Source organism: Monodelphis domestica, chromosome 3 (genome assembly GCF_027887165.1).
Source record: "Monodelphis domestica isolate mMonDom1 chromosome 3, mMonDom1.pri, whole genome shotgun sequence".
Lineage (NCBI taxonomy): Eukaryota > Metazoa > Chordata > Mammalia > Didelphimorphia > Didelphidae > Monodelphis > Monodelphis domestica.
Genome location: NC_077229.1, coordinates 206,124,373 through 206,148,077, shown reverse-complemented (window position 1 = coordinate 206,148,077; position 23,705 = coordinate 206,124,373). Strand labels below are relative to the sequence as shown.

The window sequence follows — 23,705 nt, the reverse complement described above, 5'->3', positions numbered from 1 at the left end:
TTGGTTTCGATGCTACATTCCCTCTGCTCACATTAAATCAAATTCATTACCATTTTCATTTTGATCCATTACTATTAAATAATGTAGAATGATATCCTAGGTGATGCAGAGAAGGCTGCTTATATTGAGAGCACAAAGCAATTGGTTTTTTTTCCCATGTAAATAATCAGATAAGCAAATGCACTAAATTCAGAATATGTTCTGCTTGCCTAGATGTGGCTTCAAAAATCAACTCCAGGACTTTGGGTTGCCAAGAGACTACAGACTCCCTCAAACAAAACCACAGCTCAACACTTGAGCAGATGAAACTCAAGTGAACCCATAAAATATGTGAATAGAGGTTTTGAACAATGATACATGTATAACCCAGTGGAATTGCTTGCCAGCTCTGTGAAGGGGGAGGGAAGAAGGGAGGGGAAAATCATGAATCATGTAACCACGGAAAAATATTCTAAATGAATAGAATCTCAAAAAAAATTAAAAATAAGATATGTGACTAGAAAGTCAGAAGGTCAGAGTATGATAGGTGACAATATTTACTTGGAAACAGATGCACATTTTATTTCTCTAACTCTACTGAGATTCCCAACAGTTGTTCCCCAGCACTTCAGCAGTTCCTAGGCTCATTAGCCCATTTCCAGGTGGCCCTGCCTGTCTGAAATGCCAGTGGGCAAAAAGGGCTTTGGCTAGGCTTTCATTTCTCATGCTGATAGCTTCTAGAGCATAGAGGTAATTATGATGTTTTTCAATGCTGAGGGAAGGAAATTAAGACTTTTTTAGTTATCTAATCAAACATTTAATATACCCCCCCATAATTACAGAGATTTAAAGAAAGAAAATAGAATTTTTGCATGACTAGAAAAACCTTTCTAAGGTGCTACTTATCAAATTAGGTTGTGCTAAAAGTCCAAAACACTCAAAATATTTAAGGAAAAAGAATTGGAACATTGCCCAAACCTCACTTGCTTTCTTCATTCTTCTAATACAGATATATTGTCTCTTTTCTTCTGAGCAGCAAGCTGAGATTTTTAAGTCAAATCTCCTATCCATCAGGCTAAGTCTTAGGGAATAGGGTAGTTTGTTCAGTGGCTTCTATTGCCAAGGGCCTGGGACAGACACTATTTGCTATTAATGCCTCAAGTACTGACACACTAACAGGCAGCAGAATCAGATGATGGGCAGTGTAAGAAATTCATGTAAACATTTGAGGCCCTATAAGAAGGGTATTCCGCCCTTGAGTAAATAGTTTTCAGTGCTAAGCTTCATGAGATGAAATTAATTTCATGCTCTCTCTTTATTTCAGAAGAGTACACTAATGCTTTATCTCCTCATTCAACTGATGATCGGTGCTATTGGAATCAGCAGAGCAATTGTATTTATTGTAAGTTATCTCCATATATCCAGCTACTTTAGATAATGCTGGGCTTAACGAGTGTCTAGGCAATGAGTCTGGACTACTCTTGCATTATGACTATCTAAGATTACTAGAGCTAGATATGGATGTGCTGGTGTCAGCTCATGTGGAATGTACAATTTTCAGTGTGAACATTTCATAGCACAGAAACTGGCAAATGCTACATACAATTAGCTAGATGGCATAGTGGGATAGAGTGCCAGACCTGAAGTCAGGAAGATTCATCTTTCTGAATTCAAATCGACTTCAGCATGACCCTGGGCAAGTCACTTAACTCTCAGTTAACTTTGCAAACAAAGTTAACTTTGCCTCAGTTTCCTAATATATGATATGAACTGGAAAAGGAAATGGCAAACCATTCCACTATCTTTGCCAAGAAAACTTTAAGTGTATATGATTTGGGGTTTATGGTTTTAAAAGATTGGTAAGGGGGTGGGAAGGGTTAATTATATAAAACGATTGAACTGGATTATATTTAAAATAGAGTCGCCAGGAATTTAATTTATTCCAAAGTGATTTATTTACAATTTATTTACAAAATATAGAAAGAGGGAAGTAAGAAAATCAGAGAGAGGTTAGGATAAGATATCTAGTCTAAGCACTAAGTAATTTACTCTGACCCCTGGCTCAACCCAGGCAGGGGAGTTTAGTCCTTAACCAGAGAGGCTTTGGCCCTTGTAGCTGAACACCTGGGGATACAGGGAACCTCTCTCAAGAGGAGAGGTCTCTCCTGAGGCTAGTCTCTTCAGAAAATATCCAGGAAAGGAGTCAGCTATTTTCACTTACTACGCGTTAGTCCAAAGGAAGAGATTTAAAAACAACATCACCAAGAACAGGGTCTCAGGTCCAGTCAGCAGATTCTTCTCCAGTCTCAGCTCCAAAGAATCAAGAACTCCCACTTACAGGAAGTTCAACTCCAAGTAGAACTCCAAGTAGAATTGCACTCAGGAAGTTGTAACTCCCCTTTTTTTTTTGGAACTCCCTTTTAAAGATACTTTCTTTTGAGACACTTCCTGTGCCTTCCCCTAATTTTATGTCTACCAATCATAGTTGAAGTTTTGCTTTAGGACTGCCCAGGGGCAGTCAGTTTAATTCTGATTTGCCACCCACTATTGCACACATGGGTCACAGACCTCCCCCACTCAAGTGTGAATAGAGTGTTTACACCCTTGGTGATTAAATCTAAAAATGGGTAGGGGAGTTAATTTTAATTTTCACAATTGGGTAGAGTGAGTTAATTTCATTTTCACAATCAGGGGAAAGTTAAATTTAATCTTCACAGATTATTATAAAGATGACTAATATGGAAATAGGTTCTGAGTGATAATACTTGGAATTGCTTGTCAGATCTGGAATGGGGGAGGGAAGAGAGGAGGGAGAAAATATGAGTCATGTAACCATGTAAAAATATTTAAAATAAAAGAAAATAAAAATTGTATTAAAAAAAGAAAATGGAGTCATGAAGAATTTGGAACAATTTAAGAACAAGAATTCTGGGCTTGTTAAATGTAAAAATGTGTAAGCTAGAAGGTCCTGAGTTTAAATCTGACCTCAGACACATCCTATCTGTGTTACCCTGATCAAGTCACTTGACCCCCATTGCCTAGCCCTTACAACTCTTATACCTTGGATGAAATACACAGTGTTGACTCTCAGGCAGAAGGTAAGGGTTATTAAAAATATGTAAGTTATACTTTTTTTTGGTAGAGTCATTTGTTAAATATTTATTGTATACTCCTAATAGTATCTATGAATGGATGGACTGGTTCTCTTCTTCTTCTTATGTATTTGGTGTACCCTATTTGGCTAAAATATATGGTCATTTGTTCAGTACAGCACTGTTCCTAGGAGAGAGTCCATATTATGGAGCCTACAAATTTAAGGATGCTGATAGAGATGGGAAATAATTACAAAAGTATATTTTGTTAATGGAACTCCTGGTACATGTTTGTAATGAGATTTAACTAATTGACTCCTGTCTGAAGCAAAGTAATCGTGGATTTAAAAAAAAGTGAGATAGAAGAGTTGGAAAACTGCAAACCAGTGTACTTGACTTCTTTTCCTGATCAATTTTGCCATGAACTTTTAAAGGGATGGTTTGTAGTATTTAGAAGTAGATGCAACAATCACAAAGAGCCATTCCAGGTTCATCAAAAACAAGTCATGCTACACTACCTTTCTTTCCTTTTTTGCTAGGGTTACAAGACATAGAGATCAAGGGAATTCTTTCATCTGAGTGAGTGTGCATGTGAATCTATCTGCATGCACCATAAATGAGTCTCAAGCATTTAATAAAGTTTTTTATGAAATGGTTGTTGACAAAATGGCAAGTTGAGGACTTCATGATAATGCTAATTTGAAACTGTTTGAATGATTGATTCTTTTCAAAATAACTTTTTTGAATGATTCACTCAAAATTATAGTCACTAATGATTGATGTCATTTTAGAGTTGAATTTAATCTAAAAGTAGAGTGCACAGGGATTCTTAATTAGACTTTATTCAACATTTTTAGCAATCAATTGAGTAGCATAGATGACAAGAAGGCATAGATGACATATATATTCAGTCTGCTGATGACATAAAACTGAGACAGTTAACATGTTGGATGACAGACTGTCCTATCTGACAAGCATTTAGGAGGTGCTTCTGTTATGTGAAACTACCACTCTGTGTGCTACGGATACAAAGACTGAACAAAAAGAAAAACAAAAAATGAGTCCTTCAAGGAACTAAAATTCTACAGGGAGGGACATAAATACACCATTCAAATATTCAATCGATTTATATAACAATTTGAAGAGGGAGAAGATTGCAATTAACTAAAGGGATAAGAAAAGACTTCATTGGAGGTGGAGTCAAGATGGCAGTGTAGAGGCAGCAAAAGTTCAGACCTCTGAAAACCCTTCCTTACTGATTACAAACTAAATATTCCTAGGGAACTGAAAAACAAACCTAACAACAAGACAGAGCCAAGGAACCCTCCTGCTATACTCAACTTAAAAGATAAACCCCACTCCCCAAGCCTGAATTTGAGAACACTCAGATTTAAGGGGAAGGAATAAGGAAGGTCCCAGGACTCCACCACCTAGAGTGCTGAGCCTCCAGCGGTTGCTGGAACCTCTGAGCAGACAAGGGTGCTTGTCTGGAGGGAATACCTTGAGGGCAAGGCTGTACCAGGCTTAGAGCATTGTGCACAAGCGGTGGAGAAGCAGCTGGAGAGGAAGCACAGAGTGGGCAGCCTGGTTGTGGCAGTAGAGACACTCCATATTGCCCCCCCCCCATACCAAGGTTTTGGCCTCAGGGCACATCCAGCTCAACCCAGCTGAACTTAATCCCATCAAAGCCTTTAGAAGGCAGGGAAGCTCAAGCTCTAACACCCTTCCCCCATAGACTGCACTGAGAGATTTACTTACTAAGCTCTATGGGTGAAGGCTGAAAGAAAAATATAATTCAAAACACAATTAAGAGAGGCTGAAGACAACTAGGAAAAGAATTTAAAAAGCAAGATAAGTCATCTAGAAACAAAAAACAGTGTCTTGAAAGCCAAAATCAACCAGCTGGAAAATGAGGCAAAGGAGATGAAAGATGAGGCAAAGCAGATGAAAGATGAGGTGAAGAAGATGAAAGATGACCTCTAAAGAAAGAAAATCTGACCAAAAGGAAAAGGATGACCAAAGAGCGGAGGATGAAATCCAGTCTTTAAAAACCAGAATACAACAATTAGAAGCAAGCGACTTCACAAGGCAGCAGGACACTATAGAAGAAAATGAAAAGAATGAAAAAAATTGAGGAAAATATGAAGCACCTCATTCACAAAATAGAAGATTCAGAAAATTGTTCCAGGAGAGACAACTTAAGAATCTTTGGTCTACCAGAAGACCATGACAAAAGAAAAAGCCTAGACATCATACTATAGGAAATTATCCAAGAAAACTGCCCCGATATTCTAGAACAAGAGGGAAAAATGGAGATTGAAAGAATCCAAAGATCACCTCCTGTACTTAATGCCCAACTGACAATACCCAGGAATGTTATAGCCAAATTCAAGAACTATCAGATGAAGGAAAAAAATATTACAAGCTGCTAAGAAGAAGTCATTCAGATACCATGGAACCACAGTGAGGACACACAGGATCTGGCTGCATTTATACTGAAGGACCAAAAGGCATGGAATATGATATTCCAGAAAGCAAGGGAACTAGGTCTACAACCAAGAATCAACTATTCAGCAAAATTGACTATATTCTTACAGGGGAAATTATGGTCATTTAACAAAATAGAAGACTTCCAAGCATTTGTAAAGAAAAGACCAGACCTGAACACAAAATTTGATGCTCAAGCACAGAACTCAAGAGAATCATCAAAAGGTAATTTAAAAAGAGGGAAAAAAGAAAAACAAAACAAAATAAACAAAAAAAACCCCAACTTTTTTTAAAGAGACCCAATAAGTTAAAGTGATATATATTCCTATGAGAAAGGATGTCATTGGTAACTCTTAAAAATTGTTATTATCACCTGGGCAGCTAGAAGAATTGCACTTAGAGGGAACAGTGGCAAACTATATAGGACGAAATGACAAGACATAAATATGTATGTAGATAAATATATGCATAAATACATATATATATATATGTGTATGTGTATATATATAATTAGAAATAAAAATGAGGTTAATACTAAAAGAAATGGGAAAAGAAACAAAATGGGGTAAATTTATATGTCATAAAGAAGCACATGGTGGGAGCAGGGGAGAACATCAAAACAATGGAAGGGTAAAGAGGTTGCAGATAGGAAATACTAAATTTTACGTGCATTGAAATTGAATCAAAGAGGGAAGAACAATCAAATACATTGGGGCAGAGAATAGATTTGTGCCCTATAGGTAAGTAGAAGAGTATCCAATGGACTGGTGGGGCGGGAAGCAATACAAGGGAGGGAGAGGATGAAGGGGGTAGCTTAAAAAGACTGTAAAGAAAATAAGAGGGGAGTAAGAAGGGAGGGAGGGTAGAGAGGGAAGTAAAATAAGAGTGGGAATTAGGGGGACTGATTAAAACCAAAACATTGGTGTAGAAGGAGATAGTCAAGAAGAAGTCATTCAGATACCAAGGAACCACAGTGAGGATAACTCAGGATCTGGCTGCATCCACACTGAAAAAAAGAAAGGCATCGAATACGATATCCCTATAAGAAAAGAGGTCATTGGTAACTCTTAAAAACTGTTGTTATTACCTGGGCAGCAAAAAGAAGTATACTTAAAAGCTATGGGCAGAACTATGAGTGGAAATCAAAATGCTGCAAATACACAGCTGGTAATCATAACTCTGAATGTGAATGGAATGAACTCACCCATCAAATGCAAGTGAATAGCAGAGTGGATTAGAATCCAAAGCCCTACCATATGCTGTCTACAAGAAACACACATGATGAAGCTAGACACACTTAGGGTAAAAGTAAGAGGATGGAGCCAAATCTATTAGGCATCAACTGATAAAAAGAAGGCAGGAGTCACAATCATGAAATCTGCCAAAGCCAAGGTAAAAATAGATCTAATTAAAAGAGATAGGGAAGGTAATTATATACTGATAAAAGTCAGTATAGACAACGAGGAAATATCAGTACTCAACATGTATGCACCAAATGATTTAGCATCCACATTTCTAAAGGAGAAACTAGTGGAGCTCAAGGATGAAATAGATAAAAAAACTGTACTAGTGGGAGATCTGAACCTTCCTTTATCAGAACTAGATAAATCAAATAAAAAAATAAATAAGAAAAAGGTAAGAGAAGTGAGTGAAATCTTAGAAAAATTAGAGTTAGTAGATACATGAAGAAAAATAAATAGGGACAAAAAGGAATATACCTTCTTTCCAGGAGCATATGGTACATTCACAAAGATTGACCATGTATTAGTGCATAAAAATATCGCAAACAAGTGCAAAAGAGCAAAAATAATCAATGCAACCTTCTCAGATCACAATGCAATGAAAATAGTCATTAGTAAGGGTACATGGAGAGGCAAATCAAAAATTAATTGGAAATTAAACAATATGATTCTCCAAAACCAGTTAAAGAACAAATCATAGAAACAATCAATAATTTCATTGAAGAAAATGACAATGATGAGACATCCATTCAAAAGCTATGGGAGGGGGGGAGTCAAGATGGCGGCTTAGCAAGCAGCAAAAGTTCAGACCTCATGGAAGACCCTTCCTTGACCGATATAGACTGAATACTCCTAGGGCACCGAAATTTAAGCTGAACAACAGGACAGAATAGGGGAACCCTCCTTCTGGACTCAAATCAAAAGGTACACCCCCCAAAAGCCAGAATCTGAGAATATTCAGGGCTAAGGGGAAGGCAGAGGGAAGGTCCCAGGACCCCTCCCCCACAACCCAGAGGCCTGAGCCCCCAGCAGCAGCGGGAACCTCTGAGTGGGCAAAGGTGCTGGTTTGGAGGGTCTACCTTGTGAGCAGTAGGGCACCGGGCTCAGAGCATCCAGCTTGGACAGTGGGGAGGAAGCCCAGCCATGGCCCTCTCCATCGGGCTCCAGTATCACTGTTGCCTTGGGGCACATCCAGACCAATCCAGTTGAACTTAATCCCATCAGAACTCCTCAGAGTTTAGGGAGGTGGGCAAAGGCACTTGTGGACAGCGGAGAAGCAATTGGAGAGAACTGGAGAGAACCTGGGTGGCCAGGCCTTCCAGGAGTCTTCAGAGCCTCAGAGCTTCATACCACATACAGCCCAACCCAGTTGAACTTAATCCAATCAAAAGCCTCCAGAGGACAGGGAAGCTAACATTCCTCCCCTAGAGACTTTACCAAGAGATCTGACAAAGCTCCAAGAGGGGAGACTGACAGCCCCAAAACCAAAACAAAATGAGAGAAGCACAAGCACAGCCAAATATGGGGAGCAAAGAAGGGGTAAACTCGAGCAAACAACAGAAAAAGAAGAAAGAAATTACAATAGATAGCTTCTGCACAGGTAATGAGCAAAGAGCGAATGAAACAGAGGGGGAGGGATCAGCAAAGAAAAAATCAGAAATCCCAGTGAATTGGATACAGGCTTTGGAAGAACTCAAAATGCAATTCAAAACACAATTAAGAGAGGCTGAAGGCAATTGGGAAAAGAACTTAAAAACTAAGATAAGTCATCTGGAAACAGAAAATAGTGTCTTGAAAGCCAAAATCAACCAGCTGGAAAATGAGGCAAAGGAGATGAAAGATGAGATGAAGAAGATGAAAGATGACCTCCAAAGAAAATCCGAACAAAAGAAAAAGGACGACCAAAAAAACTAAGGATTTAATCCAGTCTTTAAGAACCAGAATACAACAACTAGAATCAAGTGACCTCACAAGGCAGCAGGACACTATAAAACAAAACCAAAAGAATAAAAAAATTGAGGAAAATATGAAGCATCTCATTCACAAAACAGAGGATTTAGAAAATCATTCAAGGAGAGACAATTTAAGAATTATTGGCCTACCAGAAGACCATGACAAAAGAAAAAGCCTGGACATTATATTACAGGAAATTATTAAAGAAAACTGCCCCAAAATTCTTGAACAAGAGGGAAAAGTGGAGATTGATAGAATCCACAGATCACTTCCTATACTTAATCCCCAACTGACAACACCCAGGAATGTTATAGCCAAATACAAGAACTATCAGACCAAAGAAAAGATATTACAAGCTGCCAAGAAGAAGTCATTCAGATACCAAGGAACCACAGTGAGGATAACTCAGGATCTGGCTGCATCCACACTGAAAAAAAAGAAAGGCATAGAATATGATATTCCGGAAAGCAAGGGAACTAGGTCTAAAATCAAGAATCAACTACCCAGAAAAACTGACTATATTCTTAAGGGGGAAAGTATGGTCATTCAACAAAATAGAAGAATTTCAAGAATTCATAAAGAAAAGACCAAACCTGAACAGAAAATTTGATGTCCAAGCACAGAACTCAAGAGAATAATCAAAAGGTAATTAAAAAAGAGGGGAAAAAAGAAAAAAAAATTTAAGAGACTCAATAAGTTAAAATGATATGTATCCCTATAAGAAAAGAGGTCATTGGTAACTCTTAAAAACTGTTGTTATTACCTGGGCAGCAAAAAGAAGTATACTTAAAAGCTATGGGATACAGCCAAAGCAGTACTCAGGGGGAAATTCAAACCATTGAGTTCATATATTAACAAATTAGAGAAGGCAGAGTTCAATGAATTGGGCATGCAAATTAAAAAAAGAAATATGAAGACTAAATTAGAGATTCTAAAAATCAAAGGAGAAATTAATAAAATTGAAAGTCAAAGAGCTATTGATTTAATAAATAACACTAGAAACTGCTCTTCTGAAAAAAAACCCAAATAAAATAGACAAAGTACTCAATCTAATTAAAAAAGGAAAAAAGAAAACCAAATTGACACTATCCAAGATGAAAATGGAGACCACACCTCTAAAGAAGAGGAAATTAAGGCATTTATTAAAAACTATTATGCCCAATTATGTGGCATTAAATATGGCAATCTAGGTGTTATGGATGAATATTTACTAAAATATCCATTGCCCAGAATTACAGAAGAAGAAACAGAATACCTAAACAACTCCATATCAGAAAAAGAAATTGAACAAGCCATCAAAGAACTCCCTAAGAAAAAATCCCCAGGGCCTGATGCATTCGCAAGTGAATTCTATCAAACTTTCAAAGAATAACTAATCCCAATATTACAGAAAGTATTTGACAGAATAAGCAAAGAAGGAGTTCTACTAAATTCCTTTTATGACACAAATATAGTACTGATTTCAAAGCCAGGCAGGTCAAAAACAGAGAAAGAAATCTACAGACCAATCTCCTTAATGAATATAGATGCAAAAATCTTAAATAGCATACTAGCAAAAAGACTCCAGCAAGTGATCACAAGGGCTATTCACTATGACCAGGTAGGAGTAATACCAGGAATGCAAGGATGATTCAATATTAGGAAAACCATCCACATAATTGACCATATTAACTAGCAAACCAACAAAAACCACATGATTATGTCAATAGTTGCAGAAAAAGCCTTTGACAAAATACAACACTCATTCCTATTGCAAACAATAGAAAGCATAGGAATAGAAGGGCCTTTCCTAAAAATAATAAACAGTATATACCTAAAACCATAAGCAAACATCATCTACAATGGGAATAAACTAGAAGTCTTCCCAATAAGATCAGGAGTGAAACAAGGATGCCCATTACCACCTGTATTATTTAACATTGTACTAGAAACACTAGCTGTAGCAATTAGAGAAGAAAAAGAAATTGAAGGGATTAAAATAGGCAATGAGGATACCAAGATATCACTCTTTGCAGATGATATGATTGACTATCTAAAGCATCCTAGAGAATCAACCAAAAACCTAGTTGAAATGATCAACAACTTTAGCAAAGTTGTTTATACAAAATAAACCCACATAAGTCACCAGCATTTCTATATATTTCCAACACATCTTAGCAGCAAGAATTAGAGAAATTCCATTTTAAAATCACCCTAGACAATATAAAATCCTTGGGAATCTATCTGCTGAGACAAATACAGGAACTATATGAACACAATTACAAAATGCTCTCCACACAATTAAAACTAGATCTAAACAATTGGAAAAACATCGATTGCTCATGGGTAGGACAAGTTAACATAATAAAAATGACAATCCTACCCAAATTAATTTAGTTATTTAGTGCCATAGCCATTGAGCCACCCAAAAAACTTTTTATTGAATTAGGAAAAAACATAACAAAGGCCATTTGGAAGAATGAAAGATCAAGGATATCCAGGGAAATCATGAAACAAAATGTGAAGGAAGGTGGCCTTGCATTCCCAGATCTCAAACTATACTATAAAGCATTGGTCATCAAACAATATAGTACTGGCTAAGAGACAGAAAGGAGGATCAGTGAAATAGACTAAGAGTAAGTGACCTCAGTAAGACAATCTATGATAAGCCCAAAGATCCCAGCTTCTGGGACCAAAATTCACTATTTGATAAAAACTGCTGGGAAAATTGGAAGACAGTATGGGAAAGATTAGGTTTGGATCAACACCTCACACCCTACACCAAGATAAAGTCAGAATGGGTGATTGACTTGAATATAAAGCAGGAAAGTATAAGGAAATTAGATGAACACAGAATAGAATACATTTCAGGTCTTTGGGAAAGGAAAAACTTTAAAACCAAGAAAGAGCTAGAAAAAAATCACAAACTGTGAAATAAATCATTTTGATTACATCAAATTAAAATGTTTTTGTACAAACAAAACCAATTCCACCAAAGTTAGAAGGAAAGCAACAAATTGGGAAACAATCTTCATAACAAAAACCTCTGACAAAGGTCTAATTACTCAATTTTATAAAGAGCTAAATCAATTGTACAAAAAATCAAGCCATTCTCCAATTGATAAATGGGCAAGGGAAATGAGTAGGCAATTTTCAGTTAAAGAAATCAAAACTATTAATAAGCACATGAAAAAGTGTTCAAACTCTCTTATAATCAGAGTGATGCAAATCAAAACAACTCTGAGGTATCACCTTACACCTAGGAGATTGGCTAATATGATAGCAATGGAAGGTAATGAATGCTGGAGGGGATGTGGCAAAGTTGGGATATTAATGCATTGCTGGTGGAGTTGTGAATTGATTCAACCATTTTGGAGGGCTTTTTGGAACTATGCCCAAAGGGTGCTAAAAGACTGTCTGCCCTTTGATCCAGCCATAGCACTGCTGGGTTTGTACTCCAAAGAGATAATAAGGAAAAAGACTTGTATAAGAATATTCATCGCTGTGCTCTTTGTGGTGGCAAAAAATTGGAAAATGAGGGGATGCCCTTCAATTGGGGAATGGCTGAACAAATTGTGGTATATGTTGGTGATGGAATACTATTGTGCTCAAAGGAATAATAAAGTGGAGGAATTCAATGGGAACTGGGATGACCTCCAGGAATTGATGCAGAGCGAAAAGAGCATAACCAAGAGAACATTGTACATAGAGACTGATATACTGTGGTACAATCGAATGTAATGAACTTCTCCATTAGTGGCAATGCAGTGATTGAATAACTTGGGGGCATCAATGAGAAAAACCACTATCCACAATCAGGGGAAAAACTGAGGGAGTGGAAACACAGAAGAAAAACAACTACTTGATTACATGGGTCGAGGGGATATGAATGGGGATGTCGACTAAATGAGCATCCTAGTGCAAACATTAACAACATGGAAATAGGTTTTGATCAAGGACACATGTAATACCCAGTGAAATTGTGCATCAGCTACAAGAAGGGTGGGTGGAGGGGAGTGAGGGAAATAATATGATTTTTATAACCAAGGAATTATGTTCTAACTTGACTAAATAAATTAATTAAAAAAAACTATTTTAGACAATAGGTTGTACTATACAGTTACAACTTTTTAGTCTCCTATCTGGTCCTCTGCTGATGGAGTTTCCTAGAACTGTGACCAAGACTTTGCACAATCATCCAGATGTGTTCAGATATTTGATCCAAGTGAGTTTCTTATGTTTGTTTGTTTTTTATCTTCTCAGTTGCTCTTGTCTAAACACTTGGCATTGCAAGAAAAAAAAGAAAGAAAGAAAAGGCTTCATTACTAGCCAGTATAGGAGCTGAGTCTTGAAGCAAGTTAGAGATTTCAAATGGTGAAGTGGAAGTTTGTCCCAGGCATAGAGAAAAGCCTGGGCAGTAGTATGGGGGCTGGAGATGGACTTCTATGTCTAGGAAACTGCAAATATGCCATTTTGGAAATGAATGTGTGAAGAGGAAAAATATGCTGAAATAAGCCAGAAAGGTTAGATGAGTCAGATGGAAGGTTTAAAAACCTATCTGAGAAAGGCACTGAAGTCATTGTTTAGGGGAGTGACTTAGTTAGACTTGTATTTTAGGAAGATTATGTTAGAGAGAAAAGAATCTGGAATGCAAAAGTATAACAGGAGAGAAGACTGGACTCAACTTACTATGATGAAATTTGATAGGGCCAACTCTAATGGTCTACTCTGATTCCTCACTGTGGCATGGAGGTCATCTGTTCTTAGACAATAGAACATATTCCCTGTCAGCTTCTATCAGGCTGGAAAGGCAACGATCATAGCCTCAGATAAAACCAACTTGGAAGTAAACTAGTAACTAGAATCAAAGTTATTATTATTACTAATTTTATATATAATTTCCATTAATTTATAATTATATGTCATTATCATTATAATTTCTCCTAGTTCTACCCCACTGGGCCAAGCAAAAGAGGTCTAATTCCTCCTCCACATGGCAGGCTATTGACTGTTCAAAGACAACTATCATATTCCACCTAAGTCTTTTCTTCTCCAGGCTAAACAATCATAGTTCCTTTAGTTGTGCCTCAGAGACTATGAATCCAAAGCCCTTCCTGGTAATGAATTCTTTGGCTATAGCAAACCATATAAGTAAGAAATATTTAACATGGCCTTCAGTTATGCGTAAGCTTTTTTAAGCTTCTTTATTGATGGTTGGAGATAAATTGAAATGGGGCAATAGAGTACTAAGATTTACACAGTTTTAGATCACCTAGATAGCAGCTAGGTGATGCAGTAGATAGAGTACAGGGCCTAGAATCAGGAAGATTTACCTTCCGGAATTCAAATCTGATTTCAGATGCTTGCTAATTGGGTGAACATGGGAAAGTCATTTTATCTTCTTTGCCTCAGTTTACTCTTCTGTCAAAAAAGTCAGGGAAGGAAATGGTAGACCAATATATTATCTTTGCCTAGAAAATCCCAAATGGGGTCATGAAGAGCTGGACATAGCTGAAAAATAACTGAACAATGGGTCACGTCTAAGTTATTAACTTGATTGGAGATGTGCTAGATGTGAAGTATTTGTGAGGTTTACCTCCTATTGTGATTTAATGCCTGTGCATATTTTTGAAGCTCTATCAAGAAGACATTTTAGGGGCAACTAGATAGTTCAGTGGATAAAGAGCAAGGCCTGGAGATGTGAAGTCCTGGGTTTAAATCTGGTCTCAGACACTTCCTAGCTGTTTGACCCTGAACAAGTCACTTAATCCCAGTTCCCTAGCCCTTTCTACTCTTCTGCCTTGGAACCAATACTTAATATCGATTCTAAGACAGAAGATAAAGGTTTTTTTTTGTTTTGTTTTTGTTTTTAGGAAGATATTTTAAAAGCAAGAGCTTGTGACTTCCATTACTTGACACAGAAAGCTATCTCAAATTGTGGGACCAATATATTAAATCAAGAATTTTGAGTCCTATGTTTATGAAAAGAAACTATTCCCCACTCAAATCTGTTGATTCATTGGAGAACATTTCTGCATTGACAGAAATTAAATGATTTAAGCACCAGGAAGTTGATCAGTATCTCCCTATGCAAACAGCTATGTGGGCAGGATTTCAAGATATGAGGATGTAGTATACTGGCTATATGACTTTGGGCAAACACTTAATCTTTTACTATCCTAAGAAACTTGTTCAGATTATAAATTGCAGAGAAAGTGCCAGTCTGCACTGGTAAAGGGAGTTTCCTCATCTGAGAGTTCCCTATATCTATGAAATCATAAAACTGTCCCTATTCTTATATTGTGAGCAGCTTGGTGGATGAGGGCGGGCTATTCCATATACTACTTCCCATTCAAAGAGTTGGAAAGTATTAGCTACCAATAAGGACATTATCAAGAAAAGTAGGGAGCAAAGGCTATTTTGCAAAATTTGATTGATTGATTCATCAAGGAGCTGACCCATCATCATCTGAATCATATGACCAAACATGGAAGAAATTTAGGTCACAAGTATAAAATATTGATGGTTACCTATGATATTATCGAGGAAAGGGAGAAATGGAGAAAAGTGGAGCAGAGAACTTAATTACATCAATATCGATATGTTTATGACATTTGAAGCCAGAACACAAAAGCAAGCTGTAGCTACATGGAAAAATAGCTCATTGGTTTTCCTTGGAAAGACAAATGGGCACTGGTAGAGGTGGTTTCACCATGCACCCACTTCCTGGGACACTTGGTCATCTCACTTTTTCTAGGAAATCAGGATGAGTATAAGAATAAAAAGCTTCTTTGAAGTTAATTACAGTGTATGTGCCAACATCTATTTGTAGGGGATGAAAAAGTAGAGAAAATCTGCCAAGAAATTTATGAACTTTGCCAAAACAAGTCAACCTATACACTTTGTTATTGGTGGGAATTTTCTTCTCTCAATTCAATAAGCATTTATTAAGTATGTACTTAGTTTGTGCCATATACTCCCCAAGGCACTGAGGATACAAAGGCAAAAAACAAAGAAAAGGTTCTTGCTTTCAAGAAGCCCGTATTCTAGTCAATAAATGCTTAAAAAAAAAAAAACCTTACCTTTCATCTTAAAATCAATATTGTGTATTGGTTCCAAAGCAATTGGGGATAAGTGACTTGCCCAGGGTCACAGTATGAAATTAAACCATTGACTAGTTAGAGCTAAGGTGAAAAGAAACATCAAAACAAGAGAAAAGCTAAAGATGAAAGTGTCTGAGATCTGATTTGTACCCAGGACCTCCAATATCCACATATGGCTCTCTATCTGCTGATCTACATAGCTGCCCCCTCAATATATGCTTGGAATATTTATTACCTCAGTGTGAGTATGAGCACAGAAGAGTAGGGTAAAAGTATTTTGGAAAATATGACTCAAGTTTGAGAAACAAAAGAGGCTAAAAGGCTTGTAGATTATTACAAAGCCTCATGGTTAGCTATCATTGCCAAAAATGAAATTAGCTCTCTCCTACCAGACAGGAAAAAAACTGGTTGCTGATGTAGGAATCATATCAGAAATAATGGTTGGTGTGAAATTAAACCATTGACTAGTTAGAGCTAAGGTCAAAAGAAACATCAAAATAAGAAAAAAACTAAAGATGAGAAGATACCAAAAGTAATTACCATGGAATTGATCTGATCTTTTCTAAGGGGTCGCCAATACTAGAAAATAGGAAATAAAAAAGGCAGAAGTATTGATCTTGATGATCACCACTTCCAGCAAAATCTTTACAGAGAATTGCTGATTATTTGAGTTGGAAAGGACCTTAGAAATCAGCTGTGTTGTAAGGGATTAGCTTTGCAAAAAGCAAGAAGTAAAGAGACCCCACAGGGCAATGACAGTGCAATGACAGGGCCAGAATTCCAAAGCTCCCAGGAGGGGATGAACAAAACACACAGGCTGGTGCTGGCAGTTGGTGGACTCTGGATGAGAGAGAAGCTTTTTTTTTTCTCTAGCTGTCAGGATACCCAGAGGGTAGTTGTTTGGTATTTCTGGGGTGGACCCAGAAAAGCCATTGGTTTCTTCTCTTTGACTGTCCTGATATTCTGCCTGGATTTACTGCTGTTGATACAGAGAAGTGGATTCTGCTGTTGCTGTTTGGATCAAAGAAAGGACTCCTGTGTTGTGAGATTTCTTTGAGCCCTTTTGTCCTTGCTTCTACCAATCCTTCCTTAACTTGAATTAATTAATTAGGTTAGTATAATTATAGAGAGTATAGGATTTTAATATCTGGGGTTTGTTAGAAGTAAATTATTTCCTGATTCCCTTCCATTCCTTTCTCCTTTTAGGTAAATAGACTTATTTTATATTTATAGCTAGTTTGAACCCTTCTTTTACCCTCACCCTGTAACAGCTGGTCCAAATGGCCCCTTTTTAACATAACTATGTAGTTATCTAACTTCTACTTAACTTCCTTTTGAGAAAGACCCTACTACTTTCCAAGGCATACCATTTCATTTTTGAAGAGTAATAATTGTTGGGATGTATTTCCTCATCTGAATTTGCCCCTTTGCACTCTTACTCATAGCTTTCTATTTCAGTCATCTGGACTAGATAGAACAAGTCTTGAGATCACAGATTTAGAGCTTGAAGAGAGATCTTAGAGGTAATCTAGTTCAAAAAGGTGTGCTGGATCCCTCTCTAACTGGCTTGTTAGAACTGCAATGTGAACATTTACATCAGAAGAATTGGAAAATCCTATAAATCATGGATTGCCTATTGTCTTGTAATTGTTTAGATTTTAGAGAGAAATTTTAATAAAGCTTATTAAAGTATGTTGTATGTAAATTATCTCCCCCAACCCCAGTATTTAAATATCACCTTCATGCCTTTGCCCAAATCCCTTATTTTTATTGATAAAGAATCTTTCTCCTATATGATAGCCCTTCAAATACTTGAAGATAGTTATCAGAACTACCCCCACTTCATCTTCTTTTTTCCAAAATAAACATTCCCAGTATCTACAATTGTTTCTCACAAGTCATGTTGTCAAGACTGTCCTTTATCCTAGTTGCCTTCCTCTAGACACCCTCTAGATTACCAATATCCTTCCAAAAATATGATACCTGGAACCAAATAAACATGACTGAACATCTTTTGACCAGGGTATGTAGAGACTACCATTTCTTTAGTACTGGTTGCTTCTTTAGTACTATACATCACTACTAATATTACCACTACTAGTATTAACATACTAGCTATTGTTATTTGTCTTTCAGTTTTTAAGAGGCCCCATGACATAATGGGATGATAGCTTGGTTCAAAAGTGAATTAGATTTGTGAGGCAGAGTTTCATAAAGTCATCAGTCTCACTTTCTGTTCCAGAGTCATCAAAGTCCAGTGGGAAGATAAAAGTCAGGATGAATGATAATGGTCCAGAATGCAGTGGATGACCTTGGCATTTTAGATGTCTGTCCAAGCTCTGAGTGCTTCACTTCAGCTTGCTTCAGTGTTTCAGCTGAGGTGCCTGCTTCAGCCGCCTTCGTGGTCATTGGAATAAATTGTTCTCATCCATCCATTCCCATAGGGTTCTTGGGATAGAGAACTCCCTAAATCGCCAACAGATCTGAGGTCTGTGGGTTACCCTCTACCTGGTTTGGTTAGTGGGGTATGGATACTACAGCTTCTTGGAGCCACAGATGAGAGATAGGTGAAGGGTGCACACTAACAGTGGATGAGCAGTCCTGAAAAGGGCTTGGCAAGCTCTCGCACCAGAAGTGCTAGTCCTCCATGAACACCCCATATCAGTATGAGGCAGTTAGGTGGTGCAGTGGATAGAGACCCAGGCCTGAAATCAGGAGGACTTATCTTAGAGTTCACATCTTATACTCACTAGCTGGATGACCTTGAGTAAGCCACCAGTTTCATCTATCAAATGAGCTGGAGAAGGAAATAGCAAACCTCTCCAGCATTTTTGCCAAGAGAATCCTAAATGGGGTAATAGAGAGTCAGACAGAACCAAAAGCAACTAAATAGTAATAAATACAATAAATATTGTCATGACAAATACAATAATAATAATATATATAGTATTAACTAGTATTACAAAATCATAGAAATACTACTTTAATATTAATTTTACAGATCTCACCTATATTACATTTCTTAATTACCTTTATACTGCTGAGTCACATTGAGCTTATAAGCCACAGAAGTCCCCAAATATTTTTCATAAGAAGTGATGTTTAACCACATCTCTGTCATCCTTTACTTGTAAAGTTAATGTTGGAGCCTAATGATAAAACTTTGTACTTATTTCAATTTAATTTAATCTTTCCATTTGTTCTATACAGAACACTGAAAACTTATCACTATTTTTGTCAAAAATTAGCTAAAGCTCTCAACTGACTGCATATTCAAAATAACTTCTCCAATCAGCCCAACCTTCCTGAAATTATAGGTCCCCTTGTTGTAATTTAGTAATTTCAATTATTTCCAACTGTTCATGACCCCTTTTGGAGATTTTTTTTGGGTAAAGCTACTGGAGTGGTTCTCCATTTCCCTTCTTTAGCTATTTTACAGATGAGGTAATTGAGGCAAACAGGGATTTGCCCAGGATCACATGACTACCATTGTTTGAGGCTCTATTTAAAGTTAGGTCTTTCGGATGCTAAGCTTTGCACTCTATCCACTGCATCACCTAACATCCCTAACTATTCCTCTTTCTTGACTTTCAATCTCTATAACTTATAATAGGGCTGGTGGCAAGGTCCAGGCTTGCTCTGGCTTCCTCCTAGAATTCCCCCAGTTTATCTGGCTAGTTCTCTTTTGCGTCTAGGATTCTTGATGAAGGAACTCTGTTGTTTTGTAATTTCCCCTCCTGGTCAATATCTTAATAATCCTAGTTTTGTCTAGAATTTTCTTGGCAATTCCTGCCGCTTAAGTGGCTCCTTAAACGTGGCTCCCAAAAGGAGCCATAGAGCCACATGTATCTGTGCAGGCTTCCTTCTGGAGAATTGGCCACAGTTATGTGTTCAACTAGTAGTTCTCTATCCCTCTTACTATGATTCTCTTAGTCTGATTTTCTCATTTTTAATGGTTAAATCCAAGGGTGGAACTCAAATATTAATCAGTAATGATGTGTTAACTGACTGATAAGTACTCATTAACTTTGTCATGTAGGTGGTGATACTCAACACAAAGAAAGCTCATATCTTACCAAAGAGATATCCAGGGTAAGTATACATAGAATATGCATCTGGAAGTGACATTCTCTTGAGGGCCTTAAAGAATAATTTGCCAATATAAATCAAGGGAGATAAGATATAAAAGGATGGCAAAAATTGCTGATGGCATTAACTTAAAAAAAAAAGGCATTGGAGGGGGCAGCTGTGTAGATCAGTGGATTGAGATGCAGGCCTAGAGACTGGAGGTCCTAGGTTCAAATCTGGCCTTAGACAATTCCCAGCTATGTGACCTCGGGCAAGTCACTGAACCCCCATTGCCTATCCCTTACCACTCTTCTGTTTTAGAACCAATACCCAGTATTGATTCTAAGTCAGAAGGTAAGGGTTAAAAAAAAAGGCATTGGCTAGAGCATCAATAACTTATGACCCACATACCTACTTTCTCATCTTAATAAAATCTTCATGAAAACAATCATCCATACATTGGATCTGCACACATAGGAAGAATACCCTTGAAGAAAATATGGAAATGATAAAGATGAAAAAACAAACAACTACCAATAGTGTTTCATGCTACTACTTTATAGAAATAGTTTTTAAACCTATTTTATTGTTTACCCTTACCAGTAAAAAATTGATCATATGAATATTTGTTCATTGAGGTGGATAGATATAGATGTATGCACATGATTCTGAGTTGAGCTTATTTTGATACTCAGTTTCAGTGACTGACACCTGGGGCAGGAAAGGAGAGGTAAGTGAGCTGGCATAGCAGTGAAAACAGTAGAAGAGAGGGAAAGAGAAGAGGGAATAAGGATCTATATAAACCATACTATACTATAAGCTTCAGGCTTCCCCTGTAGCAGAAATTATGGGCATGTGCTGCCATACTCAGCCTAGGTCTGAGACTGTAGAATCCTGTGAAATCTAATTTACTTTGTAATAAATAGTAGGATCAATTGATAAGTCAATTTGAACATGGAAATGCCTAACTTCAAGGGCTGGAAAATGTTTTCTTTGATTTATGTATATTGAACCTTTCTATTTTTTAGGTTTATAAATAGTCCTTTTCATGTAAAAGGGGACCTACATATAATCCATGTAGGGAAGCTTACAGCTTAAATAGCTTGTTCACTTTTCCTAGTCACTTATATATAATAAAGTATAATTAAGGAAGAAATATGAACAAAGTAGGTAGAGGAAAATTATCATCCCTCTTTTGCTTAGTTTTTGCTCCAGCTCTCATTCATTTGCATGTCAAATTTGAGAGGAATTTGAGAACCTCCAAACCTATATCAATTAGTTGACTAATGGTTGTCTAGGTCAAAGGTCTAAGATTCAGCTTCAGGCCCAGGGAATTAAAAGAAAGGACTTAATATTAGTCTGGAGATAATTTTTTTAAGGAGTCAGAGTCAAGATGGTGGCTTAGAGGCAGCAAAAATTCAGACCTCTGTAAACCCTTCCTCACTGATCAAAAACACAATGCTTCCAGGGAACTGAAAACCAAATCTAACAACAGGTCTGAGCTAGGGAACCCTTCTCCTGGACCCAACTTAAAAGGTATGCCCCCCCCCTGCCTGAACTCTACATGAGTTTAAGGGGAAGGAAGAAGGAAGGTCCCAAGACCCCTCCCTCACTTACAGTGCTGAGCCTCCAGCAGTTGACTGGAATTTCTGGGCAGTCAAGGGTGCTCACTGGTCCAGAGGGAGAACCTAGCAGGAAAAGTTGTGCCAGGCTCAGGGCTTAGAACACAGACAGCATAGAGACAGCTTTAGAAGCTCAGAACAGGCAGTCCAGTCATAGCTGAAACATTCCATCTTGCCCACCCCCACTTCTGAAGGTTCTGACCTCAGCCAGCTTTGCAGATCAACTCATCCCTGGCTCAGTCTCATCAATAAGGGCAGATAAGAAGCCTTCAGAGGGCAGAGAAACTCAAGCTCCAACACCCCTCCCCCACAAACTAATCCAAGAGCCTCGCTGACTGAGCTCCATGGAGTAAAGGCTGCAACAAATTACAGGCAACAACCTTAACCACAGGGCAGGAAGCCCAGCTCCTTCTCAGCTTCTGCTGTCAGCTAGGGAAGATCAGACAACCTGATCAAACAACAGAACAGAGAAGAAGCCTCTTCAGGAAAGAACAATCCAAACTCACAGATACAGCACAAAATGAGAGAAGCAATTATGTGGGGGTGGGGGGGGAGAGAAGGGGTAAATGTGAGTAAACAACAGAAAAAGAAAAAAGAAGTTACAACTGACAGCTTCTATCAAGGCAATGAACAAAGAGCAAATGAAACACAGGAGGATCAAGGAACATCAAGCAAAAACAAAGAAACTCCAGCAAATTGGACAAAGGCTTAGGAAGAACTCACCATAAAATTCAAAAAACAATTAAGAGAGGCTGAAGACAACTGGGAAAATAACTTAAAAAGCAAAATAAATCATATGGAAATAAAAAATAGTGTCTTGAAAGCAACAATTAATCAGATTGAAAATGAAGCAAAGGAGATGAAAGATGACCTCCAAGGAAAATCATACCAGAAGGAGAAGGATGATCAAAAAGCCAGGGACGAAATTTAGTCTTTAAAAACCAGAATACAACAAATAGAAGCAAGTGACTTCACAAGGCAGCAGGAAACTATAAAACAAAATTTAAAAAAATGAAAAAATTGAGGAAAATATGAAACACCTCATCCACAAAATGGAAGATTTAGAAAACAGGTCCTGGAGACAATCTTTGTGCTTTTATTAGCCTATACCTACAAGTGAGAGGATTTTTAGGTTATTGTGCCTTATCATGTGGGAGTTAAGATAGCCAAGAAGTGGTCCTGATGACTTTCCTGAAGCCCAGAAAAGGATAACAAAGAGAAACTCTGAACCCATATGCAAAGCAGAGTGACCCCTAGCACCAACAGTGTGCTTCAGTGACTACATGCCTGACAGACACTACACACTTCCTAAAACCAAGAGGCAGCAGGTCAAGTGAGAACAGCAACATAACACCAGAAAATATTGATACTCCTACAGCATTGGACTCTGAATTCTGATCACATGCATTCCTCTCACAAATAATCCTTATACATTTGCATTCTCTTGATAGCTGGTATGTGTACTGGGAGGAGATGTGCCTCAGGTTTATGGGGAAAAATATTCTACCACTACATTTCTTACTATGCTATTAAATGTCTTCTATTTAAACTAGTGTCTTCTGTATGACTATTAAAATAACCCCATATCTGGGATCTGAAGAGCCATGGTTTCTAGTAGCACAGATTCATGGAGTATACTGAACCTAGAGAAGTTTCTCTGGGATCTCCATATGTAAAAGGTACAACACATATATTGAAAGGCCTCTCTCCAATATTATCCAAGAATTACTTTTGCCATAACACATACCTTCTATAATAAGGTTTCTTTAATGCTTTTGGTAATGAAAAATCTTGACTAGGGCCCAAGGAACATCTTCCTCATATTGAATTCTGTATTATAACAGATAATGTTATGTGCTATCTCCTGTTCAAGTTTCTTGAATCCCTTTCTTTTCAGAGAGAACCAGCTTAGAGAAAATCTCTACCCAGGATTCTGTAAGATTTTCCTGATGAATGGCCAATTTGGATTTTCCTTTAGTCTGATGTTTGTGGACTGAAGGATGTAAGGGAGTTGCTGCCAATGTAAGTCTTAAGCACATTGGATGTTAGAGACACCATATCATATTGCTATCCCTTGCATGAAACCCCAATAGACATAGTAAGATAGTGGCAAGCTAGTTAGCAATTGTTTTCACATATAGTCTTTAATCTATTCTAGTTACTTTTCCAGATGCAAGTCTT

The 23,705-nt window shown here is 37.5% G+C and overlaps 1 long non-coding RNA gene across 1 annotated transcript in view; it reads right to left on the bottom strand.

Annotated features, from left to right (window-relative positions):
- LOC103103131 (uncharacterized) overlaps positions 1 to 21,709 on the bottom strand; it is a 39,912-nt gene extending 18,203 nt beyond the window's left edge. Inside the window, exons 1-3 of the long non-coding RNA XR_465076.3 lie at positions 21,520 to 21,709; positions 20,503 to 20,613; positions 20,314 to 20,389 (exon numbers count right to left, since the gene is read on the bottom strand). This is a non-coding gene — a long non-coding RNA (uncharacterized LOC103103131). The remainder of the gene's footprint in view (positions 1 to 20,313; positions 20,390 to 20,502; positions 20,614 to 21,519) is intronic.
- Positions 21,710 to 23,705: the final 1,996 nt, after the last annotated feature.